Below are 8887 nucleotides of genomic sequence, written 5' to 3'. Positions count from 1 at the left end.
GTGGACGGTAATTCATTATTCTCGGAAAGAATCTTCTTGACAATGTTCAATATCCCCTGAAATGCCTTATCGGACACACGATTTTTTACCTTCCATTGCACAAAACCTAGTTTTTTATGGCCCTGCTGGCAATCTGGGTACAATAATTTTTGGTGATCATCTATCATGCGCTGCAACTTTGCTGATTCCTTCTCAATTTTGCAATCTCTATGTGCATCTCGTAGCACCTAACCAAGGTCATCAGTAGGGTCATTTTCTGCAAACTCATCTTCATGAGCCTCGCCCATTGTATTACCTACAAAAGTTTGGCCTGCAACCCAGTCTGGAATGTTGTCATCATCCTCCTCCTCTTCGCCATCTTCCATTACAACCCCTCTTTCACCGTGCTTGGTCCAAACCAAATAGTTAGGCATGAAACCGTATCTAAACAAGTGGCTGTGAATAGTCCCCCAAGAATCCTTTGAATAGTCCTTCTTGTTATTGCATTGGAAGCATGGACAACATACGAACCCATTCTCTGGCTTGTTCGCTTTGGCCACTTCGAGAAAATAATGCAAGCCATCAATAAACATCTTGCTCCGTCTGTTCTGCATTATACATCCATTGCCGGTCCATCTGCATCGTATTACGCATGAAAATGGATTGCACTTGAAAATGGATTACGCGTGAAAATTGATTATGCATGAACAAGTATTACACTTGAAAATGGATTACGCGTGAAAATGGATTACACTTGAAAATGGATTCACGATTGAAAACATGTCAAACGTTGTAGTACAAATAATGCTGAACGTTTACATATAGATACAAATACACATATTTAAATTAAAGATCCAAACAACATGATACAATACGACAAGCCATCCACTGGTTATTATCTAGGAGGACTTTAAGCATCCTTGGGCGGTGAAGATGAAGGTTCCGCTGACCCAGCCTCATCCTATGGTTTATTTGTGCTGCCTGAAACGGTAGTACTAAGTGGACGTGAAACACCCGGGACTGAGGGTGGAGCATAACGACCACCAAAAGGAGGTTCCTGACCCGCGGCAACAGCTTCTTCATGACGTTTCTGCAAATAACGAAGCATTGCTTTCTCCAACATGCTCATTTTCTTCGGCTTATCCTGAGGGCCAACTATGATTTTCCCCTTGCCGAAAGAGGAACGATGATTGCCCCCACCATCACCACTTCTTCTAGTAGCAGAAGCCATCTATGTACAAAAATTCTTACCTTAGCACTGCAGAACTTGTTGAACTTGAAGACCGTGATCATCTCGGTGAGCATGTTCTCAACTGGGCGGCACCGTACTTCGTCATGGAAGAGATTCGATTTTACGAGAAAGGGGATATAGTCTTCCACAATGTCTGTTGCCGCTCTTTCTCGTAAAATCGAACCTCCTCCTTGACGTCCATTGCTGCTTCACGGAGAATATGCTTACCGAGATGAACACGGTATGCCTGCAGAACTTGTTGAACTTGAAGACTGTGATCATCTAGCGAGCATGTTCTCAACTTGGCGGCACCGCACTTCATCATGGAAGAGATTCGATTCTACGAAAAAGGGGACACGGTCACGATGTCCGTATCCACTCTTTCTCGTAGAATCGGACCTCCTCCTTGACATACGTTGCTGCTCGGCGGAGAACATTCTCGCCGAGATGAACACGGTATGCAAGTTCAACAAGTATGGATTTGAAAAACCATATTGAATTTGACAAGATAAACCGTCTAGACAAGGTAGCATCATTGTTAAACCACTGCAAGAATACATATTATATATGACATATCAATCTCCCTCACATTCTAGCTCAAAATACATCTCCATTTTCTACTTCATTACATTCTAGCAAATAAACTATCCATCTCCAAAGCATAAATCAAAGAGTAACACGAGGATGAAGTAGCAAGCCTTCACAACACTTGTGTTGGATGAGTGAAATTACCACGAAAATGAGGGGAAAAAATTCGGGCAGCACCTCCCTTGCTTCAGCACCACCAAAGAGTAGGTGAAGCTCAGCTCTTTGTCTTTGTGGTGGATTGGCTCGAGCTGGAGGAGGAAGAAAGACCTCTATCTTGGTATATAATGGGGATGAGTTTTTTATCCTGATTAAAACCTCCAACCGAGACAAAAAGGAACACCTTTTGTCCCGGTTGAAAGTTTACTCCCGGTTGGAGGCCCTTTTATCCCGGTTGGATCCTCCAACCAGGAGTAAACTATTTGTCCCGGTTGGTAACACCAACCGGGACAAAAGGTCCACCCTTTGTCCCGGTTGGAGGCTCCAACTGGGATAAAAGGGTAAACCCACCAACACCCCGGAACTAGCCGTTACAACCGGTACTAAAGGGGGACCTTTAGTTCCGGTTGCAAATACCAACCGGGAGTAAATCTCCCCTCCATTCTTGCCTACCGTGGCGCACCCTCTTTTCTCCTGGGTCTACTTTAAACCGGGATAAAAGGGGGGCGCATTGAAAGTCAGTTCTCCGGGCCTCTTCATAATAGTTGACAGTGGATTCATATGTTTGAGAACCAATTCATTATACTTACATTTGCTGTCAATGCTGCAAAGCAACTTTTTAGACTTCCTGGAACTTCCTTTCCTAAATCACTGTACAGATTTTGCAAGCAAGGAAATATCATGGTCAAGAAGAGTAATAGGAGCTTCCTATCATAAGTTACTGGAATTCAGAATGAAATTAGATATGTATAAATCTCGAATCATTGGTTATTTCGCCCAGTTGGGTTAAACTTTGTTGTCCAAATCAATAAATATTGTATTTCTCACTAGTGGAGCAGCGGCCCGTCCTTTAGCTCAACTTACAGTGACTTTCCAGTGGCCGGCTTTCAGCCAACCCGCCGCATACAACGCGAACAGCCTATCGCTACTGTCGTCGTCAGCGCTGCTGGCTCTTCTTGCTTGCCACTCCGTTAGTAGCTTTCTTTTTTCCTTTTTCTATTTCTTCCTCTAATTTTCTTTTTTATTTCTTCCTCTATTTTATTCTTTATTTCTTCACAAATCTCTGTTTCTTTCATATTTCTGTACTCCTTTTTCATCTTTTCTATCCCTAATCTTCATGTATTCTTTCTTTTCTTCTTATCTAGTATCTTCTATGTATAATTTTTCCTTTTTTTGTTTTTTCTCTTCTTCCTTTAATCTTTCATTTCGTTTGTTTTTTCTTACCGCCTATCTAATGTTTTTCACTTTTATTCCTTTATTTCTTATTCCATACCCTTTTATATATTATTTCTTCACCTATCACCCTATCTATGAAAAAGTTGATCCTCTTATTTCCTTAGAAAAAATGTTGATCCAGTATATTTTGTTCAAAATGTTGATCCAACATTTTTATCAATCCAATATTTTTTTTAAACGGTTGATCCAACATTTTTGTTTTTCCTTAACACGAAAAGTGTTTTTTAAAAAAGATCCTTCAAATATGGTGAAGTGTAGCCTTATTTTAAAGATCTCGTTATAAGAAATTGTGACAGAGCCGTCAAATTAAAACTCTAATTAAGCGTAATGGTCATCATTTGAACACATCCGGCCCATTAACTTAACAGTTTAATTTGACAGCCTACATTTACCAATATACCGATCGAAACAAACACCAGTAGTCTCACACAAAGGTGAGCGCAGATGGTACAAGCAATGCCAGATTTTATAGCAAATAAATGATACAACACAAGGACGACACTACAATTTACAACAAGAGTTCAAATACATGAATAATACATAGATTTTTAAAGGTACAGCGAAAGTAAAGTTTGAAAAAAAAAGCTAATTGTCTATTTACACATACGATAGCGACACCGAGGAAAAGACATCACATCGAGCCCACTGATATGACATCACGGAGAAGCGACACCTCCTGAAATAGGATCAAAACAACAACCCTAACTATACTAATACTCAACAAGACTTAACCGACTATGGTATGTACTTAGCCAACTCCTAGTATGCAAGACTTTTGGCTGAGGGGTTTATTTTGCAAAAAAGCAACTAAGAGTGGATCCTTACTTTCAAGTTTTAGCATCCAATTTAAAGCTGGATCTAACGATTCTAAGTGAGCAAGATATTCAAAACTTTTCAGTATGGAAAAACAATTGATTAGACACAACATCATCATCATTCATATTTCCTTTCCTTCCACTTCTTACTATGATGTGACGCAGTGATCAAGGTTCTTTTAACCGAGAGTGGCAGCGAATCGATCCGATTTTATAACCTTGCAATGTAGACCTATACACATGACATATGCATGCCCCGTCGAGCCGCATATGAAAAACAGTTCCCTTAGAGAGCGATAGCATTTGAACCCTCCTGCAACCCTCGAGTACTAATCCCCACCAGTACCTCCCCGGACCAGACGTGAGTTACAGACTAGCACACGAATAGGAAATAGGATCGACTCAATCTACTATCACGCAATAAGGTACTAGGTTTTACCAATTTCAACTACCTCTTACTTCCAGCATGTGGATAGTGCAGTTCATACTCGATCAACAAGGCCAACAATGGACGTGCCTTAATCGACACAAGCGCAGGTTTACTTTCCATCCATTTCATATCCTTAACCAACTCGTCTCCGCCCGGTCTCCATTTTCCTTTCCTTCGTGATCCATTCTTAATTTCTCATGGGAACCATTCATTTCAGTTTTAATCATAACAAGTAAAGGAACCTAATCTCGCGAGTGATAGGCAATCACTCGGCTTCTACCATTCTTAATTAAGCATGGCATTTTTATTGACCTATACATTCTAGTATTTAACTTGACTTGGGATTCTTAGGGATCATGCATATATGGTTTCATTCAACACCTAGTAACGTAAATGCATAGATACATATATAAGGACATTGTATAGTTTTAAAAATAGGGGTCATGCTCCGGGACTTGCCTCCCAAGCAGCAGAGTTAGTGTCAACTAGGCCATGGGCCCTTCCGACCTTGGGCCGGGTCTTCAGGCTGTTGTTGTTGGTCCTTTCGTCCTTGCTCAGCTATGATCTAGTACACCCATCCTTAGCTACGGAATCTACATGCATGCCATGATGCAATGCAGGTGAGTGAATAAATTGTAAACATGATAATACAACTTCATGTTTTATGCAACAACTCAATCATAAAACATTTAAAAACTAAATAAGAGCATACAAGTATATCATTATCTACACAAGGAAACATGGTTGGTGTTAAAAGAACTAACTAGAGTTTTCATGTGAGACATACAATTATCAAACTAAGCCAATAATATTTCAGTAACTTTGGTTGCAGCATGGCATGAATACCAGGTTCTAAACAAGTGATTAGCATGTCATGATAGCAGCAAGATCTAGGTAAAACATGCTTGTGAGTGAAACTATAACAATAACATACTATAGGCCAAATAAATGACATATACAAGCAACCATAGAGATTCTGCTAGCAAACTTTTCAGGGATGAACATTCTACTGATAAAGAGTGTAAAAAATTATTAGCTCCCAATTTCAACAGCAACTATTTTCAATAAATTAAACTAGTTTACAGAAAGAATAATTATTCTAGCATCATCCTCTGTTATCTGGTCATGAACTATTTACAAGAGTTTAACTTACTCATATGAAAATTACTGTAAAAGTTTCATCATTATTAGAGTACCATAGAATTTATTAAAAATCTAACATTGTAAAACTTCACATATGAGGAATGAATTATAACTAAAGATCTATCAGCATTCTAGTGCAAAAAACTTCCCATAATATCTATCAATACTGCAGTACGATACTGAGAATGTATCAGAATTTTTAGAGCAATATAGCTATTTATTCCAAATTAAGGAGGTTAAACAACATGAATTTTATTGAGCAACAGAAATATAGACTTCACATGAACAAATATTTTTCTAGGTAGAAATGAGCATCAAGAAGCCAACAAAATTTAGCTTAAATTTCAATATTTTCCTACTATTTACTATGGATTTCACAAGTTTCATCCAAGATTTACAAATTTTAACTAGACTACTTTCACACCGAGGGACCTAGGAACCTTGTTTCCCAACGGATCTGCCCTTCTTTTTATAGAACAGCCCTCGGATCTATGCGCTCAGGTCCCTAGGAGAAATCCCACCTAACACTTAAACCTGAATATTTTGCTCCTAACCCCCCGACGTTCTTTTCCTCTGGCAAGTTTGTCCTTCTCCCTTTCTTCCTCCTCCATCGCTCGTGCACGCACAGCGGGCGGTGGCGGCACGGCAGCCACGCCTCTCTTCCCAACAGCTACCCTGTGAGCTCCCCCTTACCCAGGCGCAACTACTCCCTAACTCAACTCTCCGAAACCCTAGCCCTAGGTCCTTCTACGGCGAGCAGCGGCGCACGACCGGCGACAAACAAGGGAACGCGCGCGGCAACTAAGCTAAAACGGCGAGATGGCAAGCAAATGGGCACCAGGAGCTCACTGGGGTTCTATTAATGTGTGTCGTTGGCGTGTAGGTGGCCCGCGGCGGGCTGTCCATGAGAGGGCGGCCATGGCGGGCGGTGGTGCACAGGCGGCTGGGGGAACCCGCGATTTCTAGCGGAGCTATGGCCGGAGCTCAACAAGGAGTGATGGAGGCTAGAGTATAGGAGGTGGGGGCTATTTGGGATTTGTGGGGCGGATTAGGAGAATTTTGCCGGCAGGTGGGGGCTCCTCCACACAGCTCGTTTCGGCTCTGAAAGAAGAAGAAGAAAGACAGAGAAAGGGAGGAGATAAGGCGGGGCTTGGCGTCCGTGCGCGCCAGGCAATGGTGAGGACAAACGAGGATGGCCCAGCAGTGGCGTGAGTACGGCATCGGTACTATCATGACGTCGTCGGCATGGCAAGGCATGGGCGCGGCATGGGTGGAGCGTGGGCAGGCGGAGCAAGTGGGCAGCGGTGTTGACTGACCCGCAGGGCCGTGCAGCGATGCCCGTGGAAGCCAGCGCGTGACGGCTGCACGGCTTGAGAGGGAAGCGAGGCAGCGGGGCTGGATGCAAGCACCAGCGTGTGGAGGCACCAGTGCTGACGGTGGCCTGACGGCGTACACGAACTGAACCATTCAGTTCATAAAGAAGCCGAGAGAGTCATGAATTTGGGTACGAGTTTCTTCCATTTTCAAAAAGAATCATTCAAATTAACTAAAAGTGGTAGCTGAAACATAGGGCTACAACGTTTGTAAAAGCTCGTAGGAGGTTTGACACACAGATTAGGAGATCGCTGAGCCAAAGATCGGTGGATTTCAAGCAAAGCTGAAATTCAGAGATGCATGACTATTGCATTTACACGAGTTTGACCTATTTTTAAAAACTTTGCTCTTTGAAGCCTGCGTGCTGATTATAAGTTCATGACACAAGTGTAAGCTGACTATAGGGATACAAAGTTCAGTTTGGAGTTTTGACATGTATGAGAGTCAAGAATGATGTGTTTGAGATTTTTAACTATATTTGAGCAAAATTTCATACTTTTCATATTCATACTTTTAATTTATATTTAGCTGTAAACAACAACATAAACACCTTAATAAACACATTTTAAAAGATAACACATAGCCACATATGCTCGCATGCTAACAAAAATTATTAGATGCATTTATTTGTTTAATTTAAATGTTAAAATTGTGTTAATGATCCTAATTAACACCAGGGTATAATCGGAATTATGGACATTTAACTTAAAATTTATAGATTTTTTCTTCCAATCCTTCATTTTCACGCAACCACATATATATGCACTTAAGCCTACTGCGTGCATCCAACCCACTCCAGCCTGCCTAGCACCCCGCCTGGGCTGGGGCTCCTTCCTATCTGGCTTGTAGAAGCTAAATAGCTACTTGATTTAGACCCAGCAGAAGCCCAGCAAGACAACTAGGTATAGATGGCCAAACGGGGGCCGATCCGGCCTGTCACGAGCACGGTTTGGCCCCGCATATTTAGGCCCGGCACGTTTACGCCCATACAGTAAACGTGCCGGGTCGTGCCGGCCCACGTGCTGAAGAAGCAGCCTAGGCACGGCCCGCTGCCTTCTTAGGCGGGCCGTGTCGACACGCTGGCCTGGCGGGCCTTAACAGCCTTGCCGTGCTTGTGCCAACTCGCGGGCACAGCATCAACCTCAGGAGCCGGTTCCTCTCCGTGGCCCTACACCCCTTCTCCGTCCACCTCCCCTCACCGGCCGGCACCAGCACTGTCGTCGACCTCTAGGTGCCTCCCAAGGATGGCGTCGGATCACGGGTCACCGCGCAGCTTGCGGACGAAGGAGGGATCCCAGGGAAGCTCCTCTAGTGCGACCTATCGCAGGGTGGTCCCGGTGGGCGGCGACGCCTCCGCGGCGGTGGGGTGGGACCTAGGGGTAGCGGAGGCTATGCCGTGGAGCAGGGGCCGACGGGCGTGGCACGTGCCTCGCGGGAGAAGGGGAGGCGGAGGGCGCGGCACGCGCCTCGGTAGAAGTGGCTAGGGAGGTGGTGGAGGGTGCGGGGAAGGCGGCGGCAGGATGGAGGATATGAAGGTAGGATTTGGGGGTAGGAAGGGTTTTATATGCGGGCTGAGCGGGCCATAACAGGCCGGGCCGCCCACTTAAACGTGACGGGTCAAATGGGCCAAGCCGTGCCGAGCCAACACGTGGGCTGAGACAGCAGCCCAGGCACGCCCCGTGGTATGGGCCGGACTAGCGCGGGCACGACGACCGCCGTGTTGGGCTGTGCCTAGACTGGGCCAAAATCCTATGCCGTGGGCCATATGGCCAACTATACCAATAGGACCTTCTTCTTCCTCCTGACGTTCACCACGCCTGCCCGCCTCCTCTACCACCCTAGCCGCTAGCGGCTGGCGTGCTGGCATGCCGCGCCACCCACCACCCTACCCTTCCTAATCCGTCACGTCTCGTCGCCCCCGCTGCCTGCCACCGG

The 8887-nt window shown here is 44.4% G+C and overlaps 1 long non-coding RNA gene across 1 annotated transcript; it reads right to left on the bottom strand.

Annotated features, from left to right (window-relative positions):
• Positions 1–3596: 3596 nt before the first annotated feature.
• On the bottom strand, positions 3597–7023 carry LOC117863216 (uncharacterized). The gene is made up of 2 exons (XR_004642166.2): positions 6428–7023; positions 3597–5028 (listed from the first exon to the last, which is right to left on the bottom strand). It is a non-coding gene; the product is annotated as an uncharacterized lncRNA (long non-coding RNA).
• Between the last annotated feature and the right edge of the window lie 1864 nt (positions 7024–8887).

Source organism: Setaria viridis, chromosome 7, assembly GCF_005286985.2.
Source record: "Setaria viridis chromosome 7, Setaria_viridis_v4.0, whole genome shotgun sequence".
Lineage (NCBI taxonomy): Eukaryota > Viridiplantae > Streptophyta > Magnoliopsida > Poales > Poaceae > Setaria > Setaria viridis.
Note: the sequence above shows the minus strand (reverse complement) of the source record. Positions and strands in the feature narration are given on the sequence as shown.